General features: G+C 44.5%; 1 long non-coding RNA gene across 1 annotated transcript in view; it reads left to right on the forward strand.

Annotated features, from left to right (window-relative positions):
- Positions 1-25,054, forward strand: part of LOC132344464 (uncharacterized) — a 248,265-nt gene that overhangs the window by 66,053 nt on the left and 157,158 nt on the right. The window lies entirely within an intron of this gene.

The raw sequence follows: 25,054 nt of genomic DNA on the forward strand, positions 1-25,054 counted from the left end.
ATGTCAATGGAGAGAGCTAGGAGATGCAGTATCAGCTGAACTTGACGGTGTGTCCAGAAATGATAGATGTATGCGACACATAGTCAGGGCAACCCCGGGACCTCGGTGGTACTCCTTCAGGTCTAAGGAGGCACCTCATGCAAATTTATTTGTATACTAATCTATAAATCTATAGCTGTAAGTTTTATTGGTAATCTATAAATTTTATTGACAGATGTATCTATAAGATTTTTTGATAGATGTGTCTGTAAGTTCTATTGATAGATCTAAGTTTTATTGATGTATCTATTAGTTTTATGGATAGATGTATTTGTAAGATTTTTTGATAGATGTACCTATAAGATTTTTTGATAGATGTGTCTGTAAGTTTTATTGATAGATGTATCTAAGTTTTATTGATATATATATTGATATATATATATGTATCTATAAGTTTTATTGATAGGTGTATCTGTAAGTTTTATTGGTAGATGTATCTGTAAGTTTTATTGATAGATGTATCTGAAACTATAAGTTCTATTGATAACATATCTGTAAGTTTTATCAATGTATCTATAAGTGTTATTGATAGATGTATCTGTTTTATTGATAGATCTAAGTTTTATTGATAGATCTATCTGTAAGTTTTATTGATAGATGTATCTAAGTTTTACTGATAGATGTATCTATAAATGTGTACCCTGTACAAATTTAACTATACATTTATTTATCCACCCATCCACTTATTCAGTCATGTGTATTAGTTCATTCTCATACTGGGATTAGTTCCCTATTGCTGCTTGAGCAAATAAATACACATTTAGTAACTTAACACAGCCCACAGTTATCATCTTTCAGGTATGGAGGTCAGAAGTTTGCAGTGGGTCTCCTCGGGCTAAAATCCAGGTATCGGTGGGGGACGGGACAGCATTCTTTCCAGAGGCTCCAGGGAGAGGATCCAGTGCTTTGTCTTTTCCAGTTTCTGGAGGACACCCCCATTGCTAAGCTCGCTGCCCCTCTCTCCACCTTTGAAGCACATCCTTTAATCTCTGCTTCTTACCTCGCATCCCTTTCCCACCTCTGACCGTCCTGCGTCCCTCTCATAAGGGTCCTCGGGATTCCACTGGGCACACCAGATAAGCCAGGATAATTCTCTGTCCAAGGATCCTTAATTTCTTCCCGTCTTCTGAGTCGCTGCATGGTACCATCTGCACAGGTTTCTGAGGTCAGAGCATGGGCATCCCGGAAGAGGCGGAGTTACTGCGTCTACTACGGTGTTCTGTAGACGCTTGCTAATCAGTTTCTGTATGACAACTGTAGTTTTTACTGGTTGACTTTTAAACTTGCAGTCGCACTCCTTGGTTAATAATCTATGTGGACTGCACGTCCCAGCATTTGTGGTTGATTTATTCGATGAGAGTCTGGAATTATAGGAGGCCATGACTTCTCGCTCATTCCTCTAACCTTGGACCTAAAACCATGTTTCCGGCTTTATATTTGTAAAACTAACATATCCCCTTCTATTTTCTCTTTCTGAAAAGTGTACTAGTATTTTTAGAAAAAAAGAAAATAAAGCACTTGATTGGACAACTAAATTGCTTTTATCTCAAATTACATATACACGTTATCTTTTAGTTTTATACTCTAGGCATTGTTCCGATGAACTATTCCCATCCTTCTATTTTTAATTTTCAAGTATTCTTTCTGGCTTTTTCGTTATTTTCCTTTGCACATAAATTTAATCTTTGCTAACGGATGTGGAATGACGAGAATACTGTTGAGCATCAAGTCGGTTGCATTGTCTTCACTAAACCACTTCTTTTTTTTTTTAAATTATTTATTTTAATTGGAGGCTAATTACTTTACAATATTGTAGTGGTTTCGCCATACATTGAGCTAAACCCCTTCCCTTTGCTCAAACCACGTGTGAGATCAGTGTTTAACTTACCAGGCAGTTGGTGTGAGCTCCTGTCGCTGCAGTTCCGTGACGTTCTGCTTCCATCTGTTTTCCCTAGTGCAAGTGAGAGCTCTCCAGGCGTTCAGTACAGATGAGCAGGCTTTGTGACCTCTAAGCTTGTTTCGGATTGCACCTCTGAGGGTTCCATTCGATGTCACAGAGCCTCCAAATGGTACAGCAAGAATGTTATTTCCTCTAGGACATCAGGACTCCCCCTAGTGACTCCTCTTCTCCAGGTAGCCTTTCCGCTTGTAAAGAGAAGAGCCCTCGGGGTTTTCCTTGTTTGCTTTCATGCAGGCACGTGGAAGGCAGGTTGAGAAACTGTGAACTTTCCCTCGTAGGCAGCTCTGTCACCCAGCTCCATTTCCCCATCCACTGGCCTGTTCTTTTTTTCCAAGTCTGATCGTCATCAGAGAATGAAACACATGTTGTGGAAGGTGGGTTGGACTGCTCAGTGTCTGACATGAATAAGGTCTTCCAGGATGAGATGGTTGGGTGGCATCACTGACTCCATGGACACGAGTTTGAGCAAGCTCCGGGAGTTGGTGATGGACAGGGAGGCCTGGCACGCTGCGGTCCATGGGGTCGCAGAGTCGGATGCGACTGAGCGACTGAACTGAACTGAGTCCTTCCAGAAACCTATTGGCATTAGTTGTTCAGTGTTTAAGCTCATCCACCTTTCTTTCCAGTTATAGATTCCTTCCTGGTTTTTCTTTTTCTTTTTAAATGGGTGTCTGGGAGTGACTTAAGACCTCTGATCCTTCTCCACCCACAATATGGAACAAGAAGATACTGAGAGTGTATGTTTAAATAATTACATTTACAGACACTTATGTTTCCATGAACACATTTTCATGTGTGTACAGGGCAATGTGGTCATCCACAACTGAGACACAGACAACGTAATTTCCAGAATAACCCCTCATTTCGCTCTTTTTCTTCTCTTGTCAATGAAGAGATTGGATAAGTGGTTGGTGGTATTCCTTCTACACTAATAATATCCCATATCCTTGCCCTCTGCTATAATATAGGGAAACATTCAAGACACAAATCACATATGCCATGTTTGACATTGGCTTCACAAACAGAAACGCTGAATTACCAATGACAGCCTGTTCCTATGAAATATTTAGATATTATGTGACAGTTACCCTAATCACTTAAAACTTGACGTTATATTCTTGGAATTAGTTTCACAAATAAGAATATAGCCTTCCATCTGAAAGAAGTGAACATAAAATATTTTTGTGTAGACTTTAAGAAATATTCTTTGATTCAGTAAATATGAAAGCACATCTCAAACACATCTCCTCTTCAGCAGTTTTATTTTAAATATCAGTTGTTTTCACTGTTTTCTGAACTGATGAAATGGAAGGTTCAGTCCTGCCTAGTGACTCAAGGGCTGCAGAACTATAGACTGTGCCTTCTCTTTTCAAATGTAAGCGAAGAAAGCGCCTCCCAAGACTCTTAAACTTTGGATTTTGCATCCATCGTACTTTCATCAGATACGTTTTGCATCTGATCCCTACTGTGTGCCTAAATTAGATTGGAAATTAAAGAGCAAAGGATGCTCATTGTTGGAAGTTTGAGAAGATAGCAGACGAGCATCAGTGGGGTGTTTTGACCTACGACTCATCATGTCATCCAGGGAACTGCTCATACAAGTAGGTGTAATATGTGAAATAAAAATACAGAAATAATGTGTGAAGTACGTGCAGGATAAAAATAAGACATTTCACATTTCATTTCATCTTATTCATGGGCAGTCTTCACTCTCAGCATTTGTTTTGTTTCACAACTTGAGTCCAGCTTTCTTTTTTTCCCGTTTCTCCTTTCTTCCGAAAATGAATCAATGAAAGAAGAGCAACTGCAGAAAGAAAGAAAAGCACAAATCATCTCGTGCAGGGTGTTCTGTAAACTGGCAGCTTTTCAACTTTACTTCATACTGTGGCTGTGTTCTGAGAAGACTCTCCCATCCTTCGGTATCCTTTACGTCCTGCACAAATCCGCCCTCTTGGGGACTCCTCATATCATAAGGCGTTAAACTGAGGGCTTGAAGGAAGACAGTGATGAATCTGGGGCAGATTTTTGCCCTTTACCTGCAGGGGCTGCCAGATGTCTTAGATCAGGAAGCATACACTGTCACTGGGCGGTGCAAACTCACGACGGAAGAGACACTGAATGCCATGCGAGAGGTTCTCACATGGCACATCGCGTCTGGACTGAGCCATCAAGGATGGACAGCAGCTAGGCAGAAGGCGGGAGGAGAAGGGGACGACAGAGGATGAGCTGGTCGGATGGCATCACCGACTTGATGGACATGAGTTTGAGCAGACTCTGGGAGTTGGTGATGGACAGGGAGGCCTGGCGTGCTGCAGTCCACGGAGTCGAAAAGAGTCAGACACGACTGAGTGACTGAACTGGAGGCACGTGTACCAGTGCCCGCCTGTGCCAAGGCACACATTAGCACGTGCTGCAGAAACAGCATGTTTCTGGCACTGTTGGATGGGAGCAGAACATCACGAAACTGCAGTGACAGGAACTCACCAGTCCAAGGCACCGGTTTGATTAGAATCAAAACTGTGTGATGTCACAAGAATTAATGACTGAGAGGAAGACGGGAGATGGGTCCTGGAGAACTTGACTTCCAGCAGAGGGTTTCCTGCTTCATAAAGGGGGTAATGCTGGTTCCTTTTGTAAAGCTGATTTTATTTCCTTATTGGCTGTGCTGGGTCTTTGCTGCTGCACACTCTCCTCCAGTTGGGGCGAGTGGAAGTTGCTGTCTGTTTATGGTTCTCAGGCTTCTCATTGCAGTGGCTTCTGTTGTCGCAGAGCACAGCCTTTAGGGCACACGTACTTCAGTAGTTGCGACACGTGGGCTCAGTGGTTGTGATTCCCGGGCTCCAGTACTCAGGCTCAGTACTTGTGGTACACAGACTTAGCTGTTCCGAAGCATGTGGGATCTTCCTGGACTGGGGATCAAACTTGTATCTCCAGTGTTGGCAGGTGGATTCTTTACCACTGAGCCACCAGGGAAGCCCCCCATGATGATCGCTTATTTTATTTTATATTTTTAAAGCAGCAGCATAGGCTGGTCAGTCCCAGCTCTGTTTTGGGAGGATGAATCTGGCAGTGGATGGGCAGAGGGAGCTCAGACCAGAGGCTGGAGATGAGATGAGAGAAGGAGGAGGTTCTTGCCAAAACGTAGGTGAAAGTCACCCAGCTGAGAATCCAGGAAGGATGAATTTAAGAAACGTGTAGATGGTGCAAGCAGTGTGACTTGTACACTGCGGGAGAAAGGAGGCAGAATCAATCCCCAGATGGACCTTTATTGCCCATTTGTATTGTATGAAAGTCGCTCAGTGTGTCCAACTCTTTGCAACCCCCATGGACTATACAGTCCGTAGAAGTCTCCAGGCCAGAATACTGGAATGGGGAGCCTTTCCCTTCTCCAGGGGATCTTCCCAACCCAGAGATCTAACTGGGGTCTCCCACATTGCAGGCGGATTCTTGACCAGCTGAGCCACCAGGGAAGCCCAAGAATACTGGAGTGAGTAGCCTATCCCTTCTCCAGCAGATCTTCCCAACCCAGGAATCCATCCAGGGTCTCCTGAATTGCAGGCGGATTCTTTACCAGCTGAACCACCAGGGAAGCCCTTTATTGCCCATGGTCATCTCAAAATAGCCAGTCCCAAGCTTTTGGGGCATTTTATTTTGTGTTGCTCTCATTCAAGTGTAGTTAACTTTACAATATTATATTAGTCTGACTTACTTCACTCAGTGTGATGGTCAGTAAGTGGGTCCATCAGTGTTGCTGAAAATGATATTATTTCATTCTACCTAATTGTGTATGTACACACACACACACACAGTCTCTTCTTTCTGCATTCCTCTCTCAGTGCACATTTACACTGCTTCCATGTCTTGACCATTGTAAACAGGACTGCAGGGAACATAGGGGTGCCTAAGAAATGCTACAAATGAACCTATTTACAAAACAGAAACAGGCTCACAGAACTCGCCAGCAGAAGAATGAGGGGAAGGGAAAGTTAGGGAACTTCGGATGGACATGGACACACTGCTGTGTTTAACATGGAGAACCAACAAGGACCTGCTGTCCAGCACAGGGAACTCTGCTCAATGTCATGTGGCAGCCTGGATGGGAGGGGAGTTTGGGGGAGAAGGGATACCTGTATATGTATGGCTGAATCCCTTTGCTGTGCCCCTGAAACCATCACAACGTTGTTTATCAGCTATACACCAGTGCAAAATAAAAAAGTTAAAAAAATAGTATATTAGTTTCAAGAGGACAACAAGCTAATGCAATATTTTGATAGGTGATACTCCATACTGCCTCTTGAGAATCCTATATGCAGGTCAGGAAGCAACAGTTAGAACTGGACATGGAACAACAGACTGGGTCCAAATAGGAAAAGGAGGACGTCAAGGCTGTATATTGTCACCCTGCTTATTTAACTTATGTGCAGAGTACATCATGAGAAATGCTGGGCTGGATGAAGTACAAGCTGGAATCAAGATTGCCAGGAGAAATATCAATAACCTCAGATATGCAGATGATACCACCATTATGGCAGAAAGTGAAGAGGAACTAAAGAGCCTCTTAATGACAGTGAGGGAGGAGAGTGAAAAAGTTGGGTTAAAGCTCAACATTCAGAAAACTAAGATCATGGCATCCGGTCCCATCACTTCATGGCAAATAGATGGGGAAACAGTGGAAACAGTGGCTGACTTTATTTTGGGGGCTCCAGAATCACCACAGATGGTGATTGCAGCCATGAAATTAAAAGACGCTTACTCCTTGGAAGGAGAGTTATGACCAACCTGGACAACATATTCAAAAGCAGAGACATTACTTTGCCAACAAAGGTCTGTCTAGTCAAGGCTATGGTTTTTCCAGTAGTCATGTATGGATGTGAGAGTTGGACTATAAAAAAAGCTGAGCGCCAAAGAATTGATGCTTGTGAACTGTGGTGCAGGAGAAGACTCTTGAGAGTCCCCTGGACTGCAAGGAGATCCAACCAGTTCATCCTAAAGGAGATCAGTCCTGATTGTTCATTGGAGGGCCTGATGATGAAGCTGAAACTCCAATACTTTGGCCACCTGATATGAAGAGCTGACTCACTGGAAAAGACCCTGATGCTGGGAAAGGTTGAAGGTGGGAGGAGAAGGGGACGACAGAGGATGAGATGGTTGGATGGCATCACCAATTCAATGGACATGAGTTTGGGTAAACTCCAGGAGTTGGTGATAGACAGGGAAGCCTGGCGTGCTGCGGTCCATGGGGTCACAAAGAGTCAGACACAACTGAGCAACTGAACTGAACTGATATGATACTCCATACTAAGTTATTAAATATTGACTGTATTCCTTGTGGTGTGCTCTGCATCCTTGTACCCAGCAGATTTACACCCAGCAGACTCAGAAGTTCTCATGGAAGACATTGGTATTAGTTTTCTGCTGCCGTGTAACAACTGACCAAAGGTGTGGGGACTTCAGACACAATCTGTCTATTAGCTCACAGTTCTTGTAGGTCGAGAACGCATCAAGGCATTGCTGAATTCTTTGCTTAGGGTCTTGGAAGACCCCAGTCACACAGTGTCCTGCAGGGTAGGCTCCTGACCACGGGCTCTGTGGAGAAGAGCCCAGATCCAAACTCCCTCCCATGGTGGAGAAGCAGCTCCTTGCAGCTTGTTGGTGCGGGCCTTTGCTTAATTGCTGGATGTCGGGTGGTGGCCATACTCTATTCCGGGACACCTCTCACCTGTCCCTGAACATGGTCCTCTGTCTTCCAAGTCAGCAGCAATGCATTGACATGCTTTTTATTTTTTTTAATTTTTTTAAAATATAAATTTATTTATTTTAATTGGAGGATAATTACTTTAAAATATTGTATTGGTTTTGCCATACATCCACGGGTGTACACGTGTTTCCCATCCTGAACCACACTTTTTAAAAATTATTTTTAAATTTAATTTTTTTAAAATTGCAGGATAATTGTTTTACAGTGTTGTATTGGTTTCTGCCATTCAGTTCAGTTCAGTCACTCGGTCATGTTTGACTCTTTGCAGCCCCATGGACCACAGAACGTCAGGCCTCTGTGTCCATCACCAACTCCTGGAGTTCACCCAAACCCATGTCCATTGAGTTGGTGATGCCATCCAGCCATCTCATCCTCTGTCATCCCCTTCTCCTCCCGCCTTCAATTTTTCCCAGCATCAGGGTCTTTTCCAGTGAGTCAGTTCTTTGCATCAGGTGGCCAAGGTATTGGAGTTTCAGCTTCAGCATCAGTCCTTCCAATGACTATTCAGGGACTGATTTCCTTTAGGATGGACTGTTTGGATCTCCTTGCAGTCCAAGGGACTCTCAAGAGTCTTCCCCAACCCCACAGTTCAGAAGCATTCACTCTATAGGTTATAAAGAAAGCTGAACGCTGAAGAATTGATGCTTTCTGCCATACAGCAATGCAAGTCAGCCATTTCGATATTACTATATATGTGTGTGTGTGTGTGTAGTTATGTATAGGTCTGTTACTAATATCATAGTGGGAATTTTATAACATTCCATGTATATATATTATAAAACATTCTAGGTATATAACATTGTTATAATTTAACATATGTTATAATATTATAGCATTATAATGTTATAAAACACACACACTTATCACCTCCTTCTTGAACCTCCCTGTCTTCCAGCCATCGCACCCCTCTGTGTCATCTCCGAGCATCAGGCTGAGCTCCCTGTGCTATACAGCGGCTTCCCACTAGCTGTCTGGGTTACACGTGGTCGTGTACAAGTCAGTGCAACTGTCTCACCTTCTCCTTCCCCAGTTATATCCACACATCCGTTCTCTACGCCTGCATCTCTAGTCTTGTCCTGCACCATCTTTCTAGATTCCACGTATATGTGTTCAACGTGTCTCTTTGTGACTGACTTCACTGCATGTGTCGGGCTCTACTTCCGTACCCCTTCGTTCAGCTGATTGATGTTGGTCCTTCGTATGCCTGGGGTATCTCTGACTTTCCCCGTCTGCTAAACCGCCAGCAAAAAAGCTCTGCTTGTGCGGGAGAACTGGCTGAGACGATCAGAACCTCTAAGATGATCTCCCCTTTAACTGACTCAAAAGCGAGTGATTGGTACCCCTGTTGGCATCATCCACAAAGCCCTTCACCTCATCCAGGCAGTGACATTTGCTGTCTGTGATCCTGGGGTTCAGGGCAGAGCGTCCTGGGGTTGGGGCGTCTTCCGTCTTGCTGGGGCATCTCTTACGGGATTGCTCTAATTCGGGGGTGGCCCCATGTCTCTGCCACTTTTTGCTGCTCACCGTCCGTGTGGTTGGTCGCCTTTTACACTGTGATTCAAGAAGGAAAGGCAAAGCAAGTGCCCAGGTGAGCAGATAAGGAAGTGAGCTGTAGTAAGGCACCGAAAGTGTTGTCTTTAAAATAGCCCTGGGTTTGGAAAATGTGGGGTGAGCACAGATGCTGTGAGCATTGCAGAACTGGGCTTGTCACGGGATGGAACATACTTAGAAACGAAGAAATCTGTCACCACTCAGCTCGTGCCAACAAAAACTTTAGACCACATCCGCAGCGGGTGTTTGAATTGGGTGGCGTCAATGTGATAAAAATAGACAATTATACTTGTAGATTTAGAAACTAGCCAAATCTTACAACCTGAGAATTACAGTGATTGTTTTACGGTGACAAGAATTTTTTTTTTTTAAAAAGGACAGTCATTTGCAATCTATAACAGGTGCAAGTGGAAAATCCTGAGTTTTTTTTGGGGGGTATGTGTGGCTGTGATAATGTTCTGTCCCTTAGAGACATTAAAACCCTTAGACTGTGTATTTCCCTCCATCTGCCTGTGTCTCTGCTGACAGTGCTGTGGAATCATCGCATCCCGCTGAGTCTTCATTTGGCCTTTGAACCTGCGGCTGCTCACATTTGGAGAAACTGTGGACCTCAGTTCTAGTACGCGATGTCCACTTGGCTCCATTGTTAGGACAGCAAAGTGACGGGAGAGTCAGACATGAACTGGGTATTGAATGGAATTTCTAATGGGACTTGTTCCTCCCCTTGATTTTTTATTTTTTACTTTAACAATATAATACCACATTGTTGTGGCAAGTCACGGTATGATGTTGGAGCCACTTGCTATGAGGCAACTATCTTGCCAGCCAAGGGGGCTCCCCGGGGACCTTGAGACAGATCAGAGAGGACATATCCCTTCTGTATAATTTACCTCTGTTCCCTTTCTCTCTCTTTCTACCTGCACTGCAGTGTGTATTTTGAAATTTTTTTAATTGCTTTGATTTTGTGTTTAGATTTTCTTTGAGTTTAAACCCTCAGAATCTTTGGTTTTTCTCTGTCATACATTTATATCAGGTATCATGGAGTTTTTCTTTTGATCCGCATGGCTACGTTTGTTCTCCTCATTTTCATTCTTCAGTTCAGTTCAGTCACTCAGTTGTGTCTGACTCTTTGCGACCCCGTGGACTGCAGCATGCCAGGCCTCCCTGTCCATCACCAACTCCTGGAGTTTACTCAAACTCATGTCCATCGAGTTGGTGATGCCATCCAACCATCTCATCCTCTGTCGTCCCCTTCTCCTCCTGCCTTCAATCTTTCCCAGCATCGGGGTCTTTTCCAATGAGTCAGCTCTTCACATGAGGTGGCCAAAGGATTGGAGTTTCAGCTTCAACATCAGTCCTCCCAACGAACGCTCAGGACTGATCTCCCTTAGGATGGAGGACTTAGGTATTTCATAGCAAACTAGAGACTTTGTGACAACTGGCTGTCATTACTTCAACAGTGATGCAACTATGCAACTAGCTTCTTTCAGATTGGCTCAAAGTGTTCTAAAATTCCAGCTGTGATATTAATAACAGACCTATACACAACTGCAGAGCCATTTATGCCTTTAAGCTTAGTTTACTGGAAACTAGAAATCTGTAAAGGCTGATAGACTGGAGGAGTCATACATAGTAATGTGAAAGACACTGGAGAAGTGTGAGTTTTTCTTCATGGCAGAACAAATTTCAGAGACGTATATACAATGGAGTTAAGTGTTCTTAAAATATGATGTAGCTTTGTGGTTCACCCCGTGTAATATGAGAGTATGGTACAGTCAACACAAACTAAATTTAAATTTTAGATCACATTGCTTGTGTCCACATCTTGTTTTAGGCATTAGATATTTAATTAAATGAGCAAAGAAGCAAATTATTTAATTCTTGATGCTTTCTGCATAACTTCTGAGCGATTCATAGACGATTGCACCAAAGTGACACTTGCTGGATATTATGAATGTAGTACTGCACAATTATTTCTTAGTTGATAAGAGTCTGGATTTGAAATAACATTCCGACACTGAAGTCATCCCCAGGCTGAGGTCCACAATTTGCTCTTAGCCCCAGGGAAAATCACTTTGGAACACAGTCAACTCTCTCCTTGTGGGAATGGGAAAGATGTGTGCAGACTTGACTTGCCCACATTTCCTCAAACCCTGAAACCTCAAATCTGGCTGCCAGCTAGTAGCTGTGCATTTTCCAGAACCCGAGCGTGGCTGAATTGTGAACCTGAGAAGGCGTGTTTTCACGCCCACAGCGGAGCTGGCTCAGAAGCTCGGGAATGTCCTGGTGTTCCTGCTTAGCTGCCTGTGGTTGGTAGAAGGGGCAGGGGGGTGAGAGGGAAGAAGGGACATTCCAGCCTGTGGAACCGCTAGCCTGGAACGGCAAGTCAGCAGGCAATGTTGCTCGAGAGACCATTTTACCCCAGAGGAAACTTAAATGTCTCTTGAGACCTGGGTTCGATCCCTGGGTTGGGAAGATTTCCCCGAGAAGGGACCGGCTACCCACTCCAGGATTCTGGCCTGGAGAATGCCATGGACCACTGTACAGTCCATGGGGTCACAAAGAGTTGGACACGACTGACAACTTTCAAACTTTTCAGACACGCCACAGAACAGCAGAGTCCCATGCACAATTCTGTAGCTTCAGGGACAATTATAGTTTTGTTCAAATGGCATGAAATGTGTCTTGGTAGAGATGAGACCCCCATGATGCATTTTACAGTGGCTTGAAAAGTGAAAGTTTTAGTCACTCAGTGGTATCCAACTCTTTGCAATGACCCCGTGGACTGTAGCCTGCCAGGCTCCTCTGTCCATGGCATTTCCCGGGCGAGAAGACTGGAGTGGGTTGCCATTCCCTGCTCCAGGGGATCTTCCCCACCCAAGGATCGAACCTGGGCCTCCCGCTGCCTTGCGGGCAGACTCTTTACCGTCTGAGCCACCAGGGCAGCCCACTGTGGCTGAGAGGAGCTCATAGGTGACCTCAGAGCAAAGAAAACCAGTGGCATTTGTAAACCAACGCAGTGTGGGGAAATCTGGCCGTTGCACTCCGAGTCAGCACCCCAGGAGACTGGTCAGAACCCGGGGTCCTCCTGTGTCCTGAAAAGATGCCAGCTCCTGAGAGGTAAACAGACACATGGACGGCACACACAACCAGACAGGCATCTCTGTAGACAGAAGATCATGACATTAGAAACTCTCAGGCGTGACGTCCCTCTCCCACACAACTCAGTCACAGTCAACAGTATTACAAAACATTCAGGGCTTCAAAACCGCCTTGACACCCAGCAATTAAAGATGACTCACAAATGCGTGCATGTGTGTGTGTGTGTGTGTGTGTGATTTCTCAGTTTGGTCCTAAACATTTGAAAGCCCCACTCAAAGACTGTGAACCGTTAGACCTAGCAGATGTCTCATAAAAAAATGCTTAAAGTACTCAAAATTATCTGCAGTCCCTGTAAGACAGATAACGGTATCTCTACATAAACACTATTTAAGACACCACCTTTGAAAGATACTTTATGACCTGAGTGTTTCATAGTTTGCATCTCCAGAAAAGGCACCCCACTCCAGTACTCTTGCCTGGAAAATCCCATGGATGGAGGAGCCTGGTGGGCTGTAGTCCATGGGGTCGCAAAGAGTCAGACAGGACTGAGCGACTTCACTTTCACTTTTCACTTTCATGCATTGGAGAAGGAAAGGGCAACCCACTCCAGTGTTCTTGCCTGGAGAATCCAAGGGACAGGGGAGCCTGCTGGGCTGCCGTCTATGGGGTGGCACAGAGTCGGACACGACTGAAGTGACAGCAGCACAGTTATAGCATCACTTTAAAAAAAAAATTGGGGGGTATGTGCTGGATCTTTGTCGCTGTGTGGCCTTCGGGGCCTCCTCTCTAGTTGCAATGCACAGGCTTCTCATTGCAGTGACTTGTCTTGTTGTGGAGGATGTGATGTAGGACTGATGAGCCTCAGTAGTTGTATCTTGTGGGCTCAGTCATTGCGACTCCCAGGCTGTGGAGCACAGATTCAGTCACTGTGAATCTTACCTGCTCCATGGCACATGGGATCTTCCCGGACCAGGGACTGAACCCATGTCTCCTCCATCGGCAGGTGGATTCTTTACCACTGAGCCACCAGGGAAGCCCAGCATAATGGGCTTCAAGTTTAAGCTGACGATGGCTCTCCTCTGCATTCCTGAGTTGTTCACCGGGACTTTGAGCTCCCCTGGAGGACTCTGACATGACAATGCATGGTTTATGTTATTATTACTATTTTGTCCAGCTTCTTTCTTTACTGTTTGGAAGGGAGATAAATCCCGGTACTTCTCAGATGGAGCAAGAACGTAGGCAGAGCTGAGAAAATGTAATGGCAGGTTATCTGAGCAGAGCTGGTGTTTCGATATCACTGTGTAGTTTGCGGTCCTTGTGGTGGGAAAGAAAGTTGAGGGAGAAAAAGCAAACTACTGGCTCAGGATTACGTAGTGGATCCAGGAGGAAGGCTTTATCCAGTTACTGCCATCTTGGGGACCACGTGAGTGTGCCTCCTTTGTAATTTACAGTTTGGGTAAGAAGCCAGCTACAGCCAGGAGCTGGAAGAGTCCTGTGAATAAAGGAAAAATAAAAGAGGGATGGCAGTTGGGGAGGGGTCAGGTAGTTAAAGCTCAAAAAACCATTTATCCATTGGGCATTTAAATTGGTAATGAGAACATCAGTTTTCTTTAAAATTTTTTTTTTTTTACTGGAGTATGTGTGTGTGTGTGGAAGTCGCTCAGTCGTGTCCGACTCTCTGCGACCCCATGGACTGCAGCCCACCAGGCTGCTCTGTCTGTGGAATTTCCCCGGCAAGAAGACTGGAGTGGGTTGCCGTTCCCTTCTGCATATTGGAGTATAGTGGTCTAGAGTGTTGCGTTAGTTTCTACTGCACAGCAAAGTGGATCAGCTATATGTACACACAGAGCTTTCCAGGTGGCCCAAGTGGTAAAGAATCTGCCAGCACTGCAGGAGACCTGGGTCGGGAAGATGCCCTGGAGGAGGGCATGGCGACCCACTCCAGTATTCTTGCCTGGAGAATCCCATGGACAGAGGAGCCTGGCGGGCTGCAGTCCATGGGGTCGCAAAGAGTCGGACACGGCCGAGCGACTAACACACACACATCCCCGCTTTTTAAGACTTCTTTTCCTTTAGGTCAGCACAGAGCACTGACTTAAATGTTCTTTAAATTTCTGCCTTAATTAATGGACATTTTTCTTCACTTGTAATATCAGACGCCGCAATAGCCGTTGCAAAACAAAGGAGGCGTGGCTACACCTTGTAGCATCTTTGACAAGTTCCATTGAGCCACATATGTTAACGGCGGTGATGGGTGAGCACATGTGGAACCAGACCGCACACAGCAGGTCCATTTCCGGATGATGGAAGATACACCCTGTACGCTTGGGTACCTGCCTTGGGGGAGGAGCCCGCCTCCTGGTTGTCGGTGAGCTCCCCATTCCCATAGGCTGCGAGCTTCAACGCTCTGCTGGATGTTGGTTGCCGGACGCCTGCAGTTCCTTGCCCTGTGGGCCGCTCCAGCGTGGCAGCCTGCCCTGTGAAAGCCTGCAGCCCTGCAGCGTGACACTGCATCTGCTAGCGAGACTGACGCTGCATGTGCTGTGGGCTCGTCACGGAACTCAGCTCCTAGTACGCTTGATGCATATTGTTCTTCACAAGTGACTCTTTGTGAAGCCCTAGAACATGACACCTTGATGAGCCTCTTGATGAAAGTGAAAGAGGAGAGTGAGAAAGTCGGCTTAAAACTCAGCATTCAGAAAGCCAATATCATGGCTTCTGGTCCCATCACTCCATGGCAAATAGATGTGGAAACAGAGGAAAGAGTGAGAGGCTTTAGTTTTGGGAGTTTCAAAATCATTGCAGATGGTGACTGCAGCCGTGAAATTAAAAGACGCTTGCTCCTTGGAAGAAAAGCTATGACCAACCTAGACAGCATATTAAAAAGCAGAGACATTACTTTGCTGACCAAGTCAAAGCTATGGTTTTTGCAGTAATCATGTATGGATGTGAGAGTTGGACTATAAAGAAAGATGAACGCAGGAGAATTGATGCTTTTGAACTGTGGTGTTGAGAAGACTCTTGAGAGTCCTTTGGACTGCAAGGAGATCCAACCAGTCCATCCTAAAGGAAATCAACCCTGAATATTCCTTGGAAGGACTGATGCTGAAGCTGAAACTCCAATCCTTTGGCCAATCTGATGCGAAGAACTGACTCATTTGAAAACACCCTGATGGTGGGAAAGACTGAAGGCGGGAGGAGAAGGGGATGACAGAGGATGAGATGGTTGGATGGCATCACCGACTCAGTGGACATAGTCTGAGTAAACTCCAGGAGTTGGTGATGGACAGGGAGGCCTGGCGTGCTGCAGTTCATGGGGTCGCAAAGAGTCAGACATGACTTAGCGACTGAACTGACTGAACTGAGACCACCAGGGAAGCCCTGAAAGTCTCAATTCTAAGTATTCCTGTGTATTTGTAGAAATTTCTGTGTATTTCCTCCCCACTTTGCCCTTTAGGGTCATCTGGCCACATGCAACTTTGAGTGTATTCCACATATCACCTTGAGCTTCTTAAGATACAGAATCTCAGCTTTCACCCTGCAATTATGATCAGCGTTTTACCCAGTATCCCGGTGACCTGTGTGCCCAGTAAGTTTTGAAAGGTATTGATCTACCCAGCACTGCTTGACCTGGATGCTCACCTGAGAAGTTCTAGAATACTGGTGCCCATGTCACATTTGTCTTCCAGAATTTTATATTTTATTAGTCTAGGGCACACCCTGGACGAGGTCCTCACATGATTCCAGCGTGTATTGAAAACTGCTCATGGCATCCTGTCCCATTACTTCATGGCAAATAGTTTGGAAAATGTAGAAACAGTGTCAAAACAATTGTGTGTATATAATGTTTCGTTTGTACTTGGGTAAAATGAAGTTGTTTTCAAAGTTATTTTCTTTTGTGTCACATAGAATTGCTGAGGGTACCTCATGGTTATCTGGTATACTTTTATTTGTTTTTGAATTTTATTGAAGTACAGTTGATTTACAGTGTTGTTAATTTCTTCTGTGCAGCAAAGTAACTCAGTTGTACATGTACATATGCATATATGTGTATTTAGTCTCTCAGTCATGTCTGACTCTTTGGGACCCCATGGACTATAGCCCGCCAGGCTCCTCTGTCCATGGGATTCTCCAGGCCAGAATACTGGAGTGGGTTCCAGGAGAATATTCCCAACTTAGGTATCAAACCAAGGTCTCCTGCATTGCACTTGAATTCTTTACCATCTGAGCCAGCAGGGAAACCCAGGAATACCCAAGGGGGTAGCCTATCCCTTCTCCAGGGGATTTTCCTGACCCAGGAGTCAAACCGGGGTCTCCTGAATTGCAGGCAGATTCTTCACCAGCTGAGCTATCAGGGAAGCTCAGTACACATATATTGATGTTAAAGCTAGTAGAGGTGATGGAATTCCATCAGACCTACTTCTGATGCATTGACTATGCTAAAGCCTTTGACTGTATTGATCACAACAAACTGTGAAATATTCCCAGGGAGATCTGAACACCAGACCACATTACCTGCCTCCTGAGAAACCGGTAGGCAGGGCAAGAAGCAAGGGTTAGAACCAGACATGGCACAACAGACTGGTTTAAAACTGGGAAAGGAGTCCATCAAGGCTGCATAATGGCACCCTGCTTATTTCACTTACATGCAGAGCACATCACGAGAAACGCTGGGCTGGAAGAAGCACAAGCTGGAACCAAGATTGCCAGGAGAAGAAATATCAACAACCTCAGATATGCTGATATGACCACATTAATGGCAGAAAGTGAAGGGGAACTAAAGAGCCTCTTGATGAAGGTGAAAGACGAGAGTGAAAAAACTGGCTTAAAAGTGAGCATTCAAAAAACAAAGATGATGGCATCCGGTCCCATCACTTCATGGCAAATAGATTGGAAAATGTGGAAACAGTGTCAGAGTTCATTTTCTTGGGCTGCAGAATCACAGCAGATGGTGACTGCAGCCATTAAAGAAAGAACCCTTTTCTTGGTGACTGCTCCGTGGGAAAAAAAAGCTGTGTCAGACCCAGACAGAGTATTAAAAAGCAGAAACATCACTTTGCCAACACAGGTCTGTATAAACAAAGCTATGGTTTTTACAGTAGTTATGTACAGATGTGAGAGTTGTGCCATAAAGCTGAGTGCCAAAGGATTGATGCTTTTGAAGTGTGTTGCTGGAGAAGACTCTTGAGAGTCTCTTGGACAGCAAGGAAATCAAACCAGTCAATCCTCAAAGAAATCAATCCTGAATATTCATTGGAAGGACTGATGCCAAAGCTCCAACACTTTGGCCACATGATGCAAAGAGCTGACTCATTGGAAAAGACCCTGATGCTGGGAAAGATTGAGGGCGGGAGGAGAAGGGGACAACAGAGGATGAGATGGTTGGATGGCATCACTGATACAATGGACAAGAGTTTGAGCAAATTCCAGGAGGGAAACCTGGTGTGAAGCCGTCCATGGGGTCGCAAAGCGTTGGACATGACTTGGGGACTGCACAAACAACATCAAATTTCCATGTATTGTTTATGACTCTGGTTTCTCTTCCTCTAGGTTAAAGTTAGCATTTTGCTTGTCTTGTGGTTTTTTGTTTTTTTTTTTTTTTAAACTTTGTGTGTTTTTCCATCCATAGCACTTTTACTTTTGAAAATTAAATAACTGGTGACTTTGGAGAAGAACCCATTTCTCGGGGCTGAGAGCCTCCCAGGGAATAAATAATGCAATCAGAGGCAGAGAGGAGGACACACGAGCTGTGTCCACGAGGCGGCCTTTCTCTGCATGCCCTCCTTTGCCTGTGCCTTGCGCTTGGTGATTCCATCCGAATTCGGTCATCTGAGATAGTCTCGGTCGCACGTTGCCTAGCCCTGTGGTTACCACATGGGCATCTGTGAACCTCCTTGCAGAGCAACGCTGTCTGTCATTTCTAGGTCCTCGTGCCAGATCCCTGGGCCCGCGGCCTGCTCTCTGCAAACAGTTGTCAATCAAAGAAGGCTTGGACCCTGGGAACCCAGAAATAAAACTCAGTCCGATTCACTGGAGACTCCCTGGAAACCTGAGAAAAAAACCCTGAACATCCTCGCCCAACCCCAGGCTGAAAGGGTGGCCCAGAAACGTCCTGCTCCACATTGTACAGAAGTTTATGGAAGGCTCGCATTTATTTTTAATTGACAGTACACCCTGTTAAACATTTGTATGCACCGATTAATCGTTAACCAAGAAAATGTTTCTTGATTTTTTTTTTCAAGAAGGCACGTTATCGTATGCCTGAGAAACTTAAGCACGCATAATATAGCAAAGGAAACAGGAAGTGGTAAGAGCCCTCTTTGACTTGTGTACTTTGTAAATGAAACAGAATTCCTATCACTATTTAATACTGAGTTAGCCTCTCATTGCCATATGGTGAAAATTACCTGACATTGGAATCATTCGTGTTTAAGTTTTTATCTTAATACCTTTATGTATCTGCTTGGCTTTCAGAGCCATGCAGGGACATGTTGCTGTTTTACTAATTAAAAAGGGATGGTCTGTCTTTTCAAATCTGTTGGGAAGACAAAAGAAAAACTGTTGTATTAAAAATCCTTCCCAGTATTTGCTCGGTCATACAGACTAGGATGAATATGCTGCTTGTACTTTTTCAAAGGAGAAAGAGACGCGATTGTCTCATGATTTCTCTCTGTCTTGAAAAAACAATCCTACATTAGATCATAGCATATGAATCGATGGATAATTTAGACATTATACAAGGAAATCTTGAGCATACATAACAGACATGCCAGCAGCACCCACATTAGAATTGCCATCAATTGCTTCTTACTGAGTTAAAAAAAATACACCAAGTGATCAAAACTAGCACGTCATTAACTCGTAATAAGATTGACTCGTGCGTTTTACCAGCCTACGGAGAGTGGCTTCATTTTATGCAGCCCATGTAGAGACTTGTAGGATGGGAGTTTCTTTATTTCTTTACATTTCGTATTTGCAAGCTGATCCACACAACCATCAGGTTATCTCCTGTTTTCAAAAAGCTACGTGAACCAAAGAGATAAATGCGATAGAGTATAATTTAGAACTTAAATTGCCTCAATTACTTCAGAGGAAATTTAGGGCACCGGTCCTCAGTTTCTTTGTAGACACTAGATGTTGCTGTTTTTCAGTCTGACTCTGCGACCTCATGGACTGTAGCCCGCCAGGCTCCTCTGTCCATGGGATTCTCCAGGCAAAGATACAGGAGTGGATTGCCATCTCCTTCTCCAGGGGATCTTCCCGAATCTGGGATCGAACCTGGGTCTCCTGCACTGCAGGCAGAATTCTTTACTGTCTGAGCCATGAGGGAAGCCCGAATTTTACTAATGCAGTTAACTACTAAATAATTAGAGGAGATAACAGGCATGGACAGCTAACACAGGGAGGTGTCAGAACAGAGTCTGGCCACTGTGTGTGCCTTTCCTGTGTCGTCACCTGCTCTTGTCTGGTATGGTAGCCACCTGTGCGTACGTTGGCATTATTTAGCATAAAACTTAAAAAACCAGCTCCTCAGTTGCACTAGCCACATTTCAAAATGTCACTCGCATCTGGGAAAGTACAGCTGCTGAACAGGTCCACCACTAAAGAGATTTCTATCGCAAAAACCCTGGGTTTCTTCAACTCAAATACTCAATGTGTTTGCAGCTAAGTGTTAAAAGGAGCGCTCCCCTTCTGCCCGTCAAGTCAGCCTCCTCCACCCAGAGTCCTTTTTCTCTTTCTCTAGACTCAGGAACGTGAACCGGACTAAATGATAACTGTCAAAATGTACCCATCTACCAGAGGGGTACATGATCTGTTTCCTGGCATTCAGGGATGTGTTGAGAGCCTCCCAGAGGCAGGGAAGCTGAAAATGGGAATGTTGGCCTTGCCCTCTGCTTAGTGATCCCGCTCTCAATCTCAGGACATGTGAAGTATTCTTTCCACGGTTTTGCAACGTGTTTTATATAACAAGTATTCACATTTTCCCTGTGATTTCAGAGGTTTAGAAGGAGGAAAGAGAAGCATGGATAAACAAATCTTGCTAGCTCCCAGAGGACACTGTGTCTGCAGTTACTTTGCTTGTTGGTTTTAACTCATTTATTCAGTTAGGTTTACTTGGCTTACCTCACTCTGAAACAATTAGCGGTTAGTTTACAGAAAGGTTCACAGGCTAGGGAAAATAGATACAATCAGAGTAAGGGAAAGTTAAGTTTAGGATAATAAACCCAGGCTTGAGCTGTGCTACATGTGTGCTAAATTGCTTCAGTTGCATCTGACTCTTTGCGACCCCATGGACTGTAGCCCACCAGGCTCCTCTGTCTATGGGATTCTCCAGACAAGAATACTGGAGTGGGTTGCCATGCCCTCCTCCAGGGGATCTTCCTAACCCAGGGATCGAACCCACGTCTCCTGTGCCTCCTGCATTGTGGTGGGTCTCTTTTACTTCTGAGCCACTGGGAAAGTGAAAGAAAGTGAAGTCGCTCAGTCGTGTCCAACTCTTTGCAACCCCATGGACTGTAGCCTACCAGGCTCCTCCGTCCCTGGGATTTTCCAGGCAAGAGTACTGGAGTGGGTTGCCATTTCCTTCTCCAGGGGATCTTCCCAAGCCAGGGATCAAACCTGGGTGTCCTGCATTGCAGGCAGATGCTTTACTGTCTGAGCCACTGGGGAGCCTGAGCTAAAAGCTTGTTATCACAGAAACCACATTGTTGAATCCTGTTTCTAAAAGCTGAAACCCGGGATGACCTCACCCCCTCCTCCAAAGTACGGAGAACTTGCATAACCTTCAAGCAATTTTCCGTGAATATGAAAATCGACCCACCTGGTTTTGGTGAAACGCTGGCCACGGAAAGCGTGATGTTTTCAGTGCTAAGAAAACAGTTTGGCATCTTTTATGTTATCAATTAAAGGCCAGTCTGTATGACTTAACCTGGACTCTGGGAGCCAAGTTGGCACGTTCTTAAGGAACTGAAGTTATGGAAACATAGAACATGATTTATCTTTTAAATCTTCTATTTTATATTGGAGTACAGCTGATTAATAATGTGGTGGTTTCAGGTGGACAGTGAAGGCACTCAGCCATACATACACGTGTATCCATTCTCCCCCAAACTCCCCTCCCATCCAGGCTGCCACATGACACGGGGCAGAGGTCCCTGAGCTGTCTGGCAGGTCCTTGCTGGTTCTCCAGGTTAAACACAGCAGTGTGTCCATGTCCATCCCAAACTCCCTAACTATCCCTTCCTCCATCCTTCCCCCTGGTGACTATAAGGTTATTACAGAGGATTGAGCAGATGTTCCTGTGCTGGATAGCAGGTCCTTGTTGGTTCTCCGTGTTAAATGCAGCAGTGTGTCCATGTCCAGCCCAAACTCCCTAACTATTCCTTCCCCCATCCTTCTACCCCGGCAGCCATATGTTCATCTCTTAAGTCTGTGAGTCTGTTTCTGAAGACAGAACTTTAAACACATTCCTCCTTTGCTGGCAGTCCAGCATAGAATCTGAACGGTCACCTTCAGATGGTGATCATAGGGGTGTGCTTAGTCGCTCAGTCGTGTCCAACTCCTTGTGACCCCATGGACTGTAGTCCACCAGGCTCCTCTGTCCATGGGGATTCTCCAGGTAGGAACACTGGAGTGGGTTGCCGTGCCCTTCTCCAGGGAATCTTCCCGACCCAGGAATCTAACTGGGGTCTCTTGCATTGCAGGCGGATTCTTTACCAGCTGAGCCACCAGGCAAGCCCATGTTCCTGTAGGAGAAAATGTCATTTGTAACTGAATAATTTATAATTTATCTCCCAGTTACCCAAATGCATATTATAAATCAATGTATGCTGCTGCTGCTGCTAAGTCGCTTCAGTTGTGTCCCCCTCCTGTGCCACCCCATAGATGGCAGCCCACCAGGCTCCCCTGTCTCTGGGATTCTCCAGGCAAGAACACTGGAGTGGGTTGCCATTTCCTTCTCCAGTGCATGAAAGTGAAAAGTAAAATTGAAGTTGCTCAGTCGTGTCCGACTCTTAGTGACCCCTTGGACTGCAGCCTACCAGGCTCCTCCAGCCATGGGATTTTCCAGGCAAGAGTACTGGAGTGGATAATTTCCCCCAAAGAGATACGAGTACATGTGAAAACGTTTGCTGTGTTCCTAAGTTTAAGAAGTGTTGGAACTTCTCTGATGTTCTCGAGGGGAAGATTGTGTGCTTACAATGAAGGGAACACAATTTTGATCCTTGGTCACAGAACTAGATCCCATATGCCCCACGTGCAGCCAAAAAAAAAAAAAAAAGAAGAAGCAGTAGCAATAACATAATGTAGAATAGCACAATACATAAATAAATTAAAAATACACATAATTAAAGGAACTTGCTGTGCCTAATAAGATTCTGAAACAGCTGAAATTGAAGGTGCATTTCCTGGCCATGAATCAAGAGTAATGTCAGCCACCCACCTGCGCTTGTAACGTACCCTTGACCTTGTTAGCACAGTGTTACAACTGACCTACCCGACCAGTAGCAGAAGGAAGTTAGCCCTGCTACTGTTATTCCAACTCTGTGTGTAACTCACCTCTCAGGGCAATTTACATACGAGTCAGGGTTGTCTCTTTCAAACAAAGCAGTTGCTTTGATAAGTTGGGTCAAATTTTATTTTTCAGTAGCTCAATAATTACCTTTTTCTCTGTTGTAAGTGGACTTCCTTTGTGGCTCAGCTGGTAAAGAATCCGCCTGCAATGAGGGAGACCTGGGTTCAATCCCTCGTTGGGGAAGATGCCCTGGAGAAGGGAAAGGCTTACCCACTCCAGTATTCTGGCCTGGAGAATTCCATGGACTGTATAGTCCATGGGATCGCAAAAAGTTGGATGTGACTGAGCGACTTGCACTTCACTTCTCTCTTGTAATTAGGCAGTGAAGTGTAGATGCTAAACTCTCGAACTGATAGGTTGTAGACAACTTACACAAAATCCTCCACTTCCTTTCTAGAGATCCTCAAGGCTAGTGAAGGAGAAGACTGCCCTGGGAGGGAATTAAGAACAGAAACTCATTTGCTGTTTTGCAAAGTCTTAAGTGACCAGATGGTGCTAGTGGTAAAGAACCCACCTGCCAATGCAGGGGATACAAGGACGAGGATTTGATCCCTGTATCGGGTAGATCCCATGGAGGACGAAACGGCAACCCACTCCAGTGTTCTTGCCAGCAGAATCCCATGGACAGAGGAGCCTGGCAGGCTGCAGTCCATGGGGTTGCAGAGAGTCAGACACAGCTGAAGTGACTTAGCATGAAAAGAGACAAGAGGCCCAAGAAATTACATTTATGTCAAGATATGACTTTTTCTTCCTCACAAGATTATTTCTGAGTTCAAATTGCAAAACCGCATGATTGGAAACTTGAAGCACATTGCATTTCAAACCATGTAAATTAAAACTAAGAATTCCTTCAGGAAGGGAAGCGTTGCTTTCCATATAGGTATTGGCAGATTGGCCGGTAAATTTAATAAAAAGCCATTCATCATTTTAACATTCGGGAATGCTGCTTTAAAGGGCATCCAAGATAAAACTCCTGACTCAGAGGCATGCCGAATATTGGAATTATAAAATGTCACTTCTAGGATCAAGAATGTGAATTGTAAGTGAATGTGATTTTTCAAGCGAAAGGGATATTTTCCAACGGACTATGGTATTTTAAAATAAAGTTGTGGTTGAATCCAATTAAAGTCAAAGTATGAAAGTGAAAGTGTTATTTGCTCAACTCTTTGCAACCCCATGGACTGTAGCCCACCAGGCTCCTCTGTCCATGGGATTCTCCAGGCAAGAATACTGGAGTGGGTTGCCATTTCCTCCTCCAGGGGATCTTCCCAACCCAGAGATCGAACCCAGGACTCCTGAGTTGCAGGCAGAATTTTTACCGTCTGAGCCACGTGGGAAGCCCTTAATCCAACTACAGTATCCTTTTTTTCTATGTAGGTAGCAATACCTGGGTTTGAAGGCAGATTCTCCAGTTTTTGGACTAGTTTATGCATTGGTGTTGGCTGTCTAGCTGACCTTCATCACTTGAAAAAATAAAATCATGTAATGTTTTGAAGTCACCAGGCCAAAGCAGGAACTTTATAAATGTAATTACATAGCCATAATTTTTTTTTAAAAAATAGTAAAAATAGTAAAAAAAAAAAAAAAACAAGTTTTCCTAGCCTGTAAAGTACAGTGTGTGAGCTAATCATAAACAATTTTAAATGTATAAATAACCCATTTTATCTTGCAGAATAAACAACTCTCAGTACAGTTCTGGTCAGAATCCTTTCATGGGCTCTCTAATTTATTATGTTTTATATGAGCTCTTTCAGTATGGATCGTGCCAGATCACATTAATCATATGAGCTGAAATAATGTTCATTTCCATTTTGTTCCTCATCAAGAGCTGGTGTTTATTTCTGCTTTGACACTGATTGCTTCATGTCTCGGAGAAAATAACGTTTGGCCTTAGTTTTGTCTGGAAAGTGAGCTGTTGGCGCTAAAAGATGTCTAAAGGTGCTTTGATTCTTAAAAACTCCATAATTCTGAATGTTATGTGGAAATCAGTGTTTAAAACAATTGTTGTTAAGACTTAATAAAATCAACAATAATCTCCCCATTTATTAAGTGCACATGTGCACCGAAATAA

The sequence above is a fragment of the Bos taurus genome, chromosome Y, assembly GCF_002263795.3.
Source record: "Bos taurus isolate L1 Dominette 01449 registration number 42190680 breed Hereford chromosome Y, ARS-UCD2.0, whole genome shotgun sequence".
Taxonomy (NCBI): Eukaryota; Metazoa; Chordata; class Mammalia; order Artiodactyla; family Bovidae; genus Bos; species Bos taurus.